Source organism: Cebus imitator, unplaced genomic scaffold (genome assembly GCF_001604975.1).
Source record: "Cebus imitator isolate Cc_AM_T3 unplaced genomic scaffold, Cebus_imitator-1.0 Scaffold682, whole genome shotgun sequence".
Lineage (NCBI taxonomy): Eukaryota > Metazoa > Chordata > Mammalia > Primates > Cebidae > Cebus > Cebus imitator.
This window is the reverse complement of record NW_016107997.1, coordinates 163,152-173,031: the sequence shown is the minus strand read 5'-3', so window position 1 is coordinate 173,031 and position 9,880 is coordinate 163,152.

Sequence of the window (9,880 nt, the reverse complement as noted above, 5' to 3'; positions counted from 1 at the left end):
TTCTGTATTGATCATCCAACTTTAGCAGTTCATTTAACCATCTTTAGTCTTGGCCTCCCAGCTTTGGTGTTCTAAATCCTCCATTGTTAGCAGCTCACCACGTTGCTTTGCTGCCACATTCACTGTGTTTTATAAGATTGTGTCCAAAACCACAGCGGTCCTAATTAAATCTACCAATCAAAGTAGAACATTTTTTTATTCATCCCCAGAAGCTGGAGCCAATTTGTGAAAAAGATGGAAATGCGCAAAGAAATAGAAATGGAAGGTTTTAAAGAGCCAAAAGGAGTGGAACAGTGGCTAACACCTGTAATCCCAGCACTTTGGGAGGCCGAGGTGGGTGGATGACCTGAGGTCAAGAGTTCAGCTTGAGCAACATGGTTAAACTCCATCTCTACTAAATACAAAAAAATTAGCCAGGCATGGTGATGCATGCCTGTAATCCCAGCTACTCGAGAGGCTGAGGCTGGAGAATTGCTTGAACCCAGGAGGTGGAGTTGCAGTGAGCTGAGATCACACCACTGCACTCCAGTATGGGAAACAGAGAGACTCCATCTCAACAGCAATAACAACAACAAAAAAAAGTGGCAACAGCTACTTTGGGTTATAGAAAGGCCAAGCCTCCAGGGTTCTAGGTAGCTAGTGACCCACCCTTCGCTCCCTTGGTGGGAGGAAAAGGAGATGGATACAGACGACCAATTTTGGTGCTGCTCATGGCGACTGCAAGGAGAGAAAACTCTAGAAGAGAGATAGAGAAGAGACTCATGGCTGCAAGAAATGTCTGGCAAGTACATGAGAACACAAAAAACTATAGAGGCCTGTGGAGTGAAAGAAATTCAGACAAGAAAGGGTGGGGAAGTAACAAGCTGTGTTTTTAGATCTGTCTTTTGATAGCAATGGAATCCAGCCATCTATCTAGAATTATAGTACAATGCACACATCTTAAGTGTACAGCTCAATGAATTTTTACACAAATACACCTCTGAGGCCACTAGCCAAATCAAGATTTATTAATAGAATATTTCCATGTTTCCAGAAAATTCTCTCATACCCTGTCCAGTTCAATAGCCCCCTCCCCTCACCTATAAGTAGCTCCTATTCTAATTTATCACCATGGGTGAGTTTGGCCTGTTCTTGAACTTCATATGAATGGAATAATACAGTATATACTCATTTGCAGATGTCTCTTCTTGCATGAGATGTTTTTGAGGTCCATCTATATTGCTATATGCATCAGTTGTTTTCTAAATTATTTCCATATAGTATTGTATAAATATGTCATAACATTTATCCATTCTCCTGTGACTGGACAAACCCAGAGGGTTGTTTTGAATTTGCAGTTATTATGAATGAGCTGCTATGAACATTGGTGTCCATGCCTTCTTGTGGATGTACACATTCATTTTTCTTGGATATATAGCTAGGACTGGAATTGCTGAGTTATGGGGCGGGTACATACATATTTAACTTTAGTAGATATTGCCAAACAGTTTCCCCAAATAAATTGTATCATTTTACACTTTCACCAACAATGAGAATTCTTGTGGTCATTTTTGAGATGAAAAGAAAGTCAGCAATTACCTTAACCTTGGCCAAGTCCTGGTATGGAATTTTCAAGGAACTGTGAGATATGGAGAATGCTTTGCAGCTGACTGATGAAAGACAAACAATAAAAACAGAGGTCAGAGGGGAAGTCTGCAACTGTCCCACCCCCACCAGTGCCAGCAGGAAGGAAGCCCTAAGCGATTTTTAGGCAATTTCCCAGCATGGACATTAGCTGGTTAAAAGGGAAAGGGATCTGATGGAATGGGAGTTGCTAAAATTGTTTTCAATTAACTTATGGAAAAACATGCAAACATAGGCAGGGTATGCAGCAATGTTTCTCATATTTCACTGGACATCAGGATGTTTAGGGAGCTGGTTAAAAATATAGATTCCTAAGCCTTAACTGCAGAGGTTCTAACTCAATAATCCTAGTGGTGGGACAAATTTGATTTGCATTTTTAACTTTTTTTTTTTTTTTTTTTTTTGAGATAGGGTCTCACTTTGTCACCCAGGCTGGAGTGCAGTGGTGTGATCCATAGCTCACTGTAACCTTGAACTCCTGGGCTCAAGCAATCCTTCCACCTCAGCCTCCTAAGTAGCTGGGACTACAGGTGCATGCCACCATGCCTACTCATTAAAACAATTTTTTTGGAGGCAGGGTCTTGTTATGTTGCCCAGGCTGATCTTAAACTCTTGGCCTTGGAGATTCTCCCTCCTGGGCCCCCCAGAGTGCTGGGAGGACAGATCACTGCATTTGCCTACCGACTTATCTTTACATGGCTCTGGGCGTCCTGGAAGGGGGCGTGACCACCAAACTGGTTTTGCGTCTTTAAGAGACACTGGGCACACTTAATGCTTCTCCTCTGCCAATTTGTGAAAGAAGTAGGAGGGGTACTGTGACTCCTGGCTATAACCCCAGCACTCTGGGAGGGTGAGGCAGGAAGATCACTCAAGCCCAGGGGTTCAAGACCAGTCTGGGCAAGACTCACTTTCTACAAAAATAAAAAGTTATCTGGGTGTGGTGGTGCACACCTGTTGTCCCAGGTAATCGAGAGGCTAAGTTGGGAGGATCACTTAAGCCCAGAAGGTCAGGCTGCAGTGAGCCATGATTGTGCCACTGCCACTGTACTCCAGCCTGGATAACTGAGGAAGACCCTGTTCCCCAACCCCCCGCCCGCCCAGAAAAAAGGGGCCCACACCTTCTAGAGTTATATCATCATGGTTGAAATAGAAGCCCAGAGAGAAGTAATTGTAGAAAGCCCACAGATGCAGTTGATGACTGCCTCCACCTAGGTGGAATAATTCTGATGCATCTGGGAGCTCATGGTTGGTCGGTCAACAATAAGGAGCTAACCACAAAAATGGTGTGGCTGGTCCTAACACAGTCAGGTGGGAAGGGTTCCCAGAAAAACTCCAACTAGCCTGTGCACTAGGGCAGAGCCTTGAGAAGTTCGCGCAGTTTGCAGCAGGGAAGAGCCTGACCCTCCTCTTCCTGGGTGGAACCTGGGATTCAAACTGCGAGGTGGGAAGCACACCAGTAGGAACTCTGGCCTGGCTGAGAATCCCTGTTCCCCCTCCTTTTTTCTTATTCACCCAATAAACCCCTGCTTTACTCACCCTTAAAACCGTCTGCAAGCCTAAACTTTCATGGCCATGGGAGAAAGACTCCCCACCTCCCCATCTTTAGCTGAACTAAGAAAAAGACCTGCAACAGCCCCAGAAGCAGGAGGTGGTGGAGAAGGTGGTTCTCCAGGTGGAGAGGAGATGGGAGGGCAGCCAGAGGCTGGAAGAGAGGAAGTCCAGGCTCTGTTTCATCCAAGCATAGTTGAAGCAAGAGACAGAGCCACAGGCCAACAAACGCGCTGCTGAGTGTCCTTTCAGACACACGAAAATTGGGGAAAGTTTCCACCATTCACTTTGTCCCTTGGAGTTCTTATTCCTAGTTACAGGTTAAAAAACGAGATGAGATTTTTTCCTACCTTCCTTTTTGCCAAAAAGGACAATGACGATAGATAATTCTCAGCCCTTCTTTTTAAGGGATTTATTGTCAAATGAGAAATAAAAATAAAATCCTAAACTTCCTAATTGACTGGACGGACTATCTTTCGGCCAAGGGGACGCCAGTGAAGCCTTGGAAGCTGAGCTCTTGGCCAAGACTGGATGGGGAGGTGGGACACGCCTCACTAGAGCACAGATTGGGTCTGTCCAGTCTATGGAGAATGCGCAGTGAGGCTTTCCTTGTCTTCTCCTCCATCTTTTGACTTCAGAGGACTGAAAACTCCGTTCTTGGGACAGGTGCGGTCACTCACGCCTATAATCCCAGCACTTTGGGAGGCACAGGCGGGTGGATCGCTTGTGGTCAGGAGTTCAAGACCAGCCTGGCCTACATGCCAAAACTCCGTCTCTAATAAAAATACAAAAATTAGCTGGGAGTGGTGGTGCATGCCTATAGTCCCGGCTACTCAGGAGGCTGAGGCAGGAGAATAACTTGAACCCGGGAGGCGGAGGTTGCAGTGAACAGAGATCTCGCCGCTGCACTCCAGCCTGGGTGACAGAGCAAGATTCCGTCTCAAACACACACACACACACACACACACACACACACACACACACACACACACACTCCACTTTCGGATCAATGCTAACACTGCCATTTTGGAACATGGGTCCCATGGAGAGACAGGAAGCTCAGTTGCTCATGAGCGCAAGTTCCTCCTCTCGTAAATATTCATCACTCCTCCTATACCTCATTGAATATGCATATTTGGCCATCCTGCTCAGCATAAATTCTTCTTATTCTTTCCACCCTTGAAGTGGCTGTTTCTGGCCCTTGGCTGGTTGCTACACCGGCTCATCACAATGGCCACCCTGCAGGATGCAAACTTTTTAGAGAAATAAAGCTCTCCTTTCTGAATTATGAACTTCATCATTCTTCTGTTGACATTTGTTTCTATGTTGAACTATGAAGCGATATCAAAAATTACCAATATAATGTAGGGGAGAATAACACAATTTCTTTTTTTTTTTTTCTATTTTTAGTTGAGACACTGTCCTGAAAACAAAACTCAGATTAACAAAAGGAAAGCAAGCAGAAGCTCATTAGTGCGTGCTTCACCCACCATGCAGGAGAGGCCTCGGTTTAAAAGTATTTCTCAAGCTAGCTTGGGGCCTAGATTAAATAGTATATTAACAAAGAGCCATAAATCCGACATAGTGACAAGACAAAGGAAAGAGTGGCCCCAGTCTTTTAAAAGCCAGGAAAATGTGGGAAGATCGTAAAACTGTTCCCAGAATCCTCTGGTGCCCACTGGTGCCCTCTCTGGACCCCAGTAAGGAAGGAAGGGTTTGCCACCAGGCAAATGGAGGCTGAGGCAGAGCGTTCCTCCGTGTTTTCTGTGTCTTTGACTTAACCACTCAAAGTTTTGGGGAGAAATATTTTGGTTTTGTTTTTCAATGGCATTACGAAGTTCAAGATATTTTGGCATTTAGTGGGTACTGGATTCATGTTGGGATAATCATGTTTATTTCATTGTTTGAAAATGTCTTAAATGCCTATTATGTGACAGATATTGTGCTACGGCAAGAAAGAGTGTGGTGAATAAGGCAGAGGAGGTTTATATTTTCAAGAAGTTTTTATCCTAATGAGGAACTGTATTATTTACAGTTGGATAACAGCCATAACAAAAATACATAAATATTCAATTCTCAGTGGCTTAGTACAATAAACTGCATTCTTCACTAATTTCATCTTAGAATAGTGTGGATTGCTGAGAAGACAGGTATTCTGTTCCACGCAGTCATTCAGGGCCCCAGCCTACTTCCACATTTTTTTAAGTCCACAGTTTTCTCCATTAAACCAGCAGATTGAGAAAGAGGAAGCCAGGAGATTGCATGGATCGTTTTTATGGCCAGACTTGGCAGTGGTATACACTACTTTAGTCACATTCTATTGACCAGACCCAATCATGTGGCTACAACTAACTGCAAAGGGGATTGAGAAGGTAGCACAAACAGGATTTGGTGAACACAGTACAGCCTGTACTGCAGGAGAGAAGAATAAATAAGTTGATATAAGCCAGTGTGGTAACAACTGTAACATGGGGAGGTAGAGTGCCTCATAACGTAAAGGAAGGAGACTCAACCCAGATGGGGCTTATGCAGGGAGAATATCCTGTACAAACTGATCTCTAAGCTGGGGCAGAAAAAAAAATGTTCATTTCTCTTTAGAATATTGTAGCTTGTTTGCTAATAAGATACTCCTTGCATGAACAATTTGTTTAAATCCCAAAACATTTTTTTTTACAAAGTAACCAATAGAAAACAATAAGCCCTTTTAATGGGTCTGCTCTGGTTCCCCGCTTTAAGAAATAGCATAATGTGGCATACACTATTGACTGCCCAGTAGCCATTCTTTCCTTCTTCCTTGGTAAGAAAATGCCAATTTTCTTCAGCCATTAAGCAACAATGAGTTCTAGGAAAATGGGCTCTAGGAAATGGGTTATAATTGGTCTAAGCCAACCATGGTAATCCAATTCGCCTTTCATTCATTCAATACTTATTTAATAGTCTCCTGCTATGTGCCAGTCTGTTCCCAGTGCTGATTGTCTTTACCAGTGATAGGCATGGAGTGGGCATGTGGCCCACTTCCAGACACTGCAAGCTAAGGGAAGACTGCTAAGGAGCTTCTGGGAAAAGGCTCCCAGAAAATAAAATAAAATGAGAGATGCCTGAAAATAAAGCCAGGGCCTTTCCTTCCTGTGTTTGGATGATGTCATGTGGGATGTGATGCTTGGAACTGGAGCAATCATCTTAGGACCATGAGGAAAAAGAGAAGAGAATCCAGAAAAGATGACTGAGAGCTCTGGCTAGTCAGGCTGTAGAATTAACTAAACCTGGAATGGCCTACAGAAAAACAGAAAACCTAATACATCACCTTCACTTGAATATTCAGTCACTTGTAGCTAAATGACTTTGGATTTTGTTTTCACTGTTTGTTGTGGATTAGAATGGGTGAATTTATTTCCGCCCGCCCTCCCTCCCTCCCTCCCTCCCTCCCTTCCTCTTTCTCTTTCTTTCTTTCTCTCTTTCTCTTTCTTTCTTTTCTTCTTTCTTTCTCTCTTTCTTTCCTTCTTTCTTTTCTTTTCTTTCTTTTTTTGAGATGGGGTCTCAGTCACCCAGGTTAGCGTGCAGCAGCACAAGCTCTACTCACTGCAGCATCTGCCTCCTTGGCTCAAGCGATTCTCCCACCTCAACCTCCCAAGTAGCTGAGACCACAGGCATGCACCACCACACCCAGCTGATTATTTTCTTTTTTTGCATTTTTTGTAGAGACAGAGTTTCTTCATATTTCCCTAGCTGGTCTCCAACTCCTGAACTCTGGAGATCCACCCACCTCAGCCTCCCAGAGTGCTGGGATTATAGGCATGAGCCACTGTGCCCAGCCTGGGTGAATGTTTCAATAAATGGATGAAGAATCTGACTTTTTCATTTCCTTCCTAGCTGTGTTGTTGATCCTACAGGAATTTCTTTCCCAGGCAGCTTGTGGACAAAAATCATATTCCATGATCTTGTCGGCTCCCACTTTGGCCGCTACAGATTCCCTACTGTAAGCTGATACGTTTGGAGGAAAGTCACACTGTCTATTCTAGATGAGGTTATCTTTTTCTAGGTCCCCTACCTGTGGTCCCTCAGGGAGCACTTCCAAATGAGGATTTTCTGTTTGTTTATTTTTTAATGTAGAAGTGGTATCTCCCGTTTGAAGAGTCATCTTTCTTTCTATGAACCTTATAAGCCTCCCTCTCTCCTCTCTTTCTTTCTCCCTCTTTCATATTTTGTTGTTTTGAGCTATACTTTGTGGCCGGTGAGATTTTTGGAGGCCTCCCTGAACTTTGTTGATATGGTTAGGCCTTGTGTACCCTCTCAAATCTCATCTTGAATTGTAATTCCCAGGCGTTGAGGGAGGAACCAGGTGGGAGGTGATTGGATCATGCAAGTGGTTTCCCCCATGCTGTTCTCATGATAGTGAGTGATTTCTCAGGAGATCTGAAGGTTTTGTAAGGCAGTTTTCCCGTTCTTACTAGCTCTCTTTTATCTGCAGTAATGGAAAGGTCTTTGCTTCCCCTTTGCCTTTTGCCATGATTGTAAGTTTCCTGAGGCCTCCTTAGCCATGTGGAACTGCGAGTCAATTAAGCCTCTTTTCTTTATAAATTACCGAGTCTCGGGTAGTGTCTTTGTAGCAGTGTGAGAATGGACTAATACACTTATTCAAATAGAAACCTGGCAAACTTTATGCCCTAATTTAGAGCTTCCTGCCTGAAATCAGTGAGGAATTAAATTGGTATGTCAATGATACTTGAACTGAATATTGAAAATATTTTTGAATAGGCTTTAATTTTGAAATAAGTAGGTCAAATAGCTTTTTACTGGAATAATTTAGCCTAGATTCATAAATATTTTAGATGCCGCTGCTTCTCACTATCTTGATGATGACAACAAAGGAGACATCTTTTCTATGCACCGTGAGACTTGAGTGCTAGTGCATGTTTGCTCTGTTTACTGATAGTCTACAAGATCATCCTTTGGGACTTACATGTCTTTCCATTTCTTATGTCATTGGCTGTTTTGACTAGTAGCTATCATTTGAGGGAGAAAGACTGGATTGGTCAGCATATTGACAGAAAATAGATGGCAGAGATAACTGAAGACAGTTTAATGAAGGAACTCTATAAAGGAATGAAGAATATTAAGGGAAACCAACAAGGGACAGTGAAGCATTGGGGCTAACAGCAGTTACCACCTCTGGGATTGGGTCAAGGGGAGGGTCAAAGGGAGGAAGTGTTACTGAAAGCCAGAGAAACTTGTTGCTGTGTAGAGGGTGCTTCTGATAGAAGCTGTTGTCTTGGGAAGAAGAACATAGTCACTGTCAAATTGCAACTCTAGATGGACAGAGTCAGGGAAAAACTACCCTGACACTGATCTACTTTTATCCTGTGAACTCCTGCTAGTGTCTCTCATTGGCTAAACCTAACCAGAAGTCAGAGGGCAAGGAAGCCTGATTGAAGCAATTTGATAATGTCAGCCTTCTTGGCCACATAACAGGGTGAAAAGGATGGAGAATGAATCTGGGAGGGCAAATGGAGATTATTCATTTGTGTACCTTCATTTTTCCTGGTCAATAACTTTAGAACCATTTAGTAGGTAGGCAGGCCCTAGATCAATTATTTAAAGGCTATATGCCTTTATTGCTTAAGATATAGGCTGGGCTTTATAATAAGAGATTCCCAAACACTGCACCTTAACCAAGATAGAAGTTTATTTCTCCATCTAGGTACCTTCCGGGATAAGAGACCAGGGCTGATGTGGTAACATGATGGTGTTGAGCTATTTGGTAGATATTAGTTTTACTGAAAAAGTGTTTCCAATTCTCCATCCTCTGGAATAAAAGAGAATTGTACATCTCTGCCCACTTTGGGTTAGAGATGGTCATGCAACTTATTTTGGCCAATGAAGTGTGTGTGTGAGCAAGATGTGTGTCATGGAAGTATTTTGTTGCCAGTGCAAGGTTCTCACTCTTTTTTTCACCTCTGCTGAGATTTGTGTAAGCACTATTGACATGAAGGACAGCTATCCTGAAAAATTGCCCAGAGCTGCAGCAGATTTGAGGGAGTAAGAAATGAACCACTGCTTTGAAGACACTGAGACTGGAAGTTATTTGTTAGTACAGCTAAACATAGTATTTCCTGAATTATGCAGAGGCTCAGGCTCGTTCTACATCGCTGTCCTCCAACCCTAAGGTGTTGCTGTCACCCACGTGTCACCCCATGGCTCATTACCATGCTTGCATTCTAGGAAGTTGGAAGGAGAAACAAGAGAGCACACTTACTCCTTTTAGAGGCATGACCCTGAATTGGCATATGTTACTTTCTTGGCTACATGTAATGTTCTAGTTATCTATTGCTGCATAACAAGTTATCCCAAAGCTTAGCAGATTAAAACAATAAACATTTATGATATCAAATAATTTCAGGAGCAACTTAGCTGAGTTGTTGTGACTAAGGGGCTGCAGTTATCTGAAGGCTCAACAGGGGCTGGAGGATGTACTTCTAAACTCACTTACATGGTTGTTGGCAGAACTCACCTCCTCACTGGCTGTGTTCTTTGCCACATAAGCTTCTCAACATGTAGGGCTGCTCAACATGGTAGCTGGCCTCTCCCAGAGCAAGTAATACCAGGGGGAAGGGGGGAGAGAGAGAGAGAGACAGAGAGAGAGAGAAAGAAAGTAAAAGAGAGAGAAAGCTTAGTGTCCTTTAGAACCTAATCTCAGAGGTGACCTAGAATT